Below are 5,342 nucleotides of genomic sequence, written 5' to 3'. Positions count from 1 at the left end.
AACCATTCCTGTGACACTAGTTATAGATTCCGATGCTTCAGTTCAAGTTTACTGTATCCCTCTGACCTTCTTTTTGCTATGAAACACAGAAATTGCATCGGAAATAAATACAAAAGGCACAATGCCGGATTAAGTACAAGAAGACTGACTCTTCTTGCTGTCTATGTTTGGAACCATTCATGTGACACGAGTTATAGATTCCGATGCTTCACTCCTGGTTTACTGTATCCCGTGGACCTTCTTATTGACGATGAAACACAGAAATTGCATCGGAATTAAATACAAAAGGCACAATGGCGACTTAAGTACAAGAAGACTGACTCTTCTTACTGACTAAGTTTTGAACCACTCCTGTAACACTAGTTACAGATTCCGATGCTTCACTTCTGGTTTACTGAATCCCTTGGACGTTCATATTGACGATGAAACACAGAAATTGTATCGGAATTAAATACAAAAGGCACAATGCTGAGTTAAGTACAAGAAGACTGGCTCTTCTTACTGACTATGCTTTGAACCATTCCTGTGACACTAGTTATAGATTCCGAGGCTTCACTTCAGGTTCACTGTATCCTTTGGACCTTCTTATTGACGATGAAACACAGAAATTGCTTCGGAATTAAATAGAAAATGCACAATGCCGACTTAAGTACAAGAAGACTGACTCTTCCTACTGTCTATGTTTTGAACCATTCCTGTGACACTAGTTATAAATTCCGATGCTTCACTTCAGGTTTACTGTATCCCTCTGCCCATCTTATTGACGATGAAACACAGAAATTGCATCGGAATTAAATACAAGAGGCACAATGCATACTTAAGTACAAGAAGACTGACTCTGCTTACTGTCTATGTTTTGTACCATTTCTGTGATACTAGTTATAGATTTCGATGCTTCACTTCAGGTTTTCTGTATCCCTTGGACCATCTTATTGACGATGAAGCACAGAAATTGCATCGGCATGAAATACAAAAGGCACAATGCCGACTTAAGTACAGGAAGACTTACTCTTCCATCTCTCTATGATTTGAACCATTCCTGTGACACTAGTTATAGATTCCGATGCTTCACTTCAGTTTTGCTGTATCCATCTGACCTTCTTATTGACGATGAAACACAGAAATTGCATCGGAATTAAATAGAAAAAGCACAACACCGATTTAAGTACAAGAAGACTGACTCTTCCTACTGTTTATGTTTAGAAACGTTCCTGTGACACTAGTTTTTTATTCCGATGCTTCACTTGAGGTTAACTGTATCCCTCGGACCTTCATATGGACGATGAAACACAGAAATTGCATCGGAATGAAATACAAAAGGCACAATGCCGACTTAAGTACAAGAAGACTTACTCTTCCATCTCTCTATGATTTGAACCATTCCTGTGACACTAGTTATAGATTCCGATGCTTCACTTCAGGTTTACTGTATCCCTTGGACCTTCTTATTGACGATGAAACACAGAAATTGCATCGGAATTAAATACAAAAAGCACAATGCCGGCTTAAGTACAAGAAGACTGACTGTTCTTACCGACTATGCTTTGAACCATTCCTGTGACACTAGTTATAGACTCTGAGCCGTCACTTCAGGTTTACTGTATCCTAGGACCTTCTTATTGAAGATGAAACACAGAAATTGCATCGGAATTAAATACAAAAGGCACAATGCCGACTTAAGTACAAGAATACTGACTCTTCTTACTGTCTATGTTTTGAACCATCCCTGTGACACTAGTTATAGTTTCCGATGCTTCACTCCAGGTTTACTGTATCTCTTGGACCTTCTTATTGACGATGAAACACAGAAATTGCATCGGAATTAAATACAAAACGCACAATGCCGACTTAAGTACAAGAATACTGACTCTTCTTACTGACTATGCTTTGAAGCATTCCTGTGACACTAGTTATAGATTCCCGATGCTTCACTTGAGATTTACTGTATCCCTCTGACCTTCTTATTGACGATGAAACACAGAAATTGCATCGGAATTAAATACGAAAGGCACAATGCCGAATTAAGTACAAGAAGACTGACTCTTCTTACTGTCTATGTTTTGAACTAATCATATGACACTAGTTATAGATTCCGATGCTTCATTTCAGGTTTACTGTATCCCTTGGACCTTCCAATTGACGATGAGACACAGAAATCGCATCGGAGTTATATAGAAAAAGCACAATGCCGACTTAAGTACAAGAAGACTGACTCTTCCTACTCTCTATGTTTTGAACCATTTCTGTGACAATAGTTTTTTATTCCGATGCTTCACTTGAGGTTTACTGTATACCTCGGACCTTCTTAAGGACGATGAAGCACAGAAATTGCATCGGCATCAAATACAAAAGGCACAATGCCGACTTAAGTACAAGAAGACCTACCACTCCATCTCTCTATGTTTTGAACCATTCCTGTGACACTATTTATAGATTCCGATGCTTCACTTCAGTTTTGCTGTATCCATCTGACCTTCTTATTGACGATGAAACACAGAAATTGCATCGGAATTAAATACAAAAGGCACAATGCCGACTTAAGTACAAGAAGACAGACTCTTCTTACCGACTATGATTTGAACCATTCCGGTGACACTAGTTATAGACTCTGATGCTTCACTTCAGGTTTACTGTATCCCTAGGTCCTTCTTATTGAAGATGAAACACAGAAATTGCATCGGAATTAAATACAAATGGCACAATGCAGACTTAAGTACAAGAATTCTGACTCTTCTTACTGTCTATGTTTTGAACCATCCCTGTGACACTAGTTATAGATTCCGATGCTTCACTCCAGGTTTACTGTATCTCTTGGACCTTCTTACTGACGATGAAACACAGAAATTGCATAGGAATTAAACACAAAAGGCACAATACCGACTTAAGTACAAGAAGACTGACTCTTCCTACTGTTTATGTTTTGAACCATTCCTGTGACACTAGTTATAGATTCCGATGCTTCACTTCAGGTTTACTGTATCCTTTGGACCTTCGTATTGACGATGAAACACAGAAATTGCATCGGAATTAAATACAAAAGGCACAATGCCGGCTTAAGTACAAGAAGACAGACTCTTCTTACCGACTATGTTTTGAACCATTCCTTTGACACTAGTAATAGATTCCGATGCTTCACTCTAGGTTTACTGTATCTCTTGGACCTTCTTATTAAGATGAAACACAGAAATTACATCGGAATTAAATACAAAAGGCACAATGCCGACTTAAGTACAAGAAGACTGACTCTTCTTACTGACTATGTTTTAAACCATTCCTGTGTCACTAGTTATAGCTTCCGATGCTTCACTTCAGCTTTACTGTATCCCACTGACCTTCTTATTGACGATGAAACACAGAAATTGCATCGGAATTAAATACAAATGGCACATTGCAGACTTAAGTACAAGAAGACTGACTCTTCCTACTGACTATGTTTTGAACCATTCCTGTGACACTAGTTATAGATTCCGATGCTTCAGTTCAAGTTTACTGTATCCCTCTGACCTTCTTTTTGCTATGAAACACAGAAATTGCATCGGAATTAAATACAAAAGGCACAATGCCGGATTAAGTACAAGAAGACTGATTCTTCTTACTGTCTATGTTTTGAACCATTCATGTGACACGAGGTATAGATTCCGATGCTTCACTCCTGGTTTACTGTATCCCGAGGACCTTGTTATTGACGATGAAACACAGAAATTGCAACGGAATTAAATACAAAAGGCACAATGGCGACTTAAGTACAAGAAGACTGACTCTTCTTACTGACTATGTTTTGAATCATTGATGTGACACTAGTTATAAATTCCGGTGCTTTACTTCAGGTATACTGTATCCCTTGGACCTTCGTATTGACGATGAAACACAGAAATTGCATCGGAATTAAATACAAAAGGCACAATGCCGTCTTAACTACAAGAAGACTGGCTCTTCTTACTGACTATGTTTTGAACCATTCCTGTGACACTAGTTATAGATTTTGATGCTTCACTTCAGGTTTACTGTATCCATTATACCTTCTTATTGACGATGAAACACAGAAATTGCATCGGAATTAAATACAAAAGGCACAATGGCGACTTAAGTACAAGAAGACTGACTCTTCTTACTGACTATGTTTCGAACCACTCCTGTAATAATAGTTACAGATTCCGATGCTTCACTTCTGGTTTACTGAATCCGTTGAACGTTCTTATTGACGATGAAACACAGAAATTGCATCGGAATTAAATACAAAAGGCACAATGGCGACTTAAGTACAAGAAGACTGACTCTTCTTACTGACTATGTTTCGAACCACTCCTGTAATAATAGTTACAGATTCCGATGCTTCACTTCTGGTTTACTGAATCCGTTGAACGTTCTTATTGACGATGAAACACAGAAATTGCATAGGAATTAAATACAAATGGCACATTGCAGACTTAAGTACAAGAAGACTGACTCTTCCTACTGACTATGTTTTGAACCATTCCTGTGACACTAGTTATAGATTCCGATGCTTCAGTTCAAGTTTACTGTATCCCTCTGACCTTCTTTTTGCTATGAAACACAGAAATTGCATCGGAATTAAATACAAAAGGCATAATGCCGAATTAGGTACAAGTAGACTGACTCTTCTTACTGTCTATGTTTTGAACTATTCATATTACACTAGTTACAGATTCCGATGCTTCATTTCAGGTTTACTGTATCCCTTGGACCTTCCTATTGACGGTGAGACACAGAAATCGCATCGGAATTAAATTGAAAAAGCACAATGCCGACTTAAGTACAAGAAGACTGACTCTTCCTACTCTCTATGTTTTGAACCATTCCTGTGACACTAGTTTTTTATTCCGATGCTTCACTTGAGGTTTACTGTATCCCTCGGACCTTCATATGGACGATGAAACACAGAAATTGGATCGGAATGAAATACAAAAGGCACAATGCCGACTTAAGTACAAGAAGACTTACTCTTCCATCTCTCTATGTTTTGAACCATTCCTGTGACACTAGTTATAGATTCCGATGCTTCACTTCAGTTTTGTTGTATCCATCTGACCTTCTTATTGACGATGAAACACAGAAATTGCATCGGAATTAAATAGAAAAAGCACAATACCGATTTAAGTATAAGAAGACTGACTCTTCCTAGTGTTTATGTTTAGAAACATTCCTGTGACACTAGTTTTTTATTCCGATGCTTCACTTGAGGTTTACTGTATCCCTCGGACCTTCATATGGACGATGAAACACAGAAATAGCATCGGAATGAAATACAAAAGGCACAATGGCGACTTAAGTACAAGAAGACTTACTCTTCCATCTCTCTATGATTTGAACCATTCCTGTGA

This window comes from Schistocerca americana, unplaced genomic scaffold, assembly GCF_021461395.2.
Source record: "Schistocerca americana isolate TAMUIC-IGC-003095 unplaced genomic scaffold, iqSchAmer2.1 HiC_scaffold_19, whole genome shotgun sequence".
Lineage (NCBI taxonomy): Eukaryota > Metazoa > Arthropoda > Insecta > Orthoptera > Acrididae > Schistocerca > Schistocerca americana.
Note: the sequence above shows the minus strand (reverse complement) of the source record.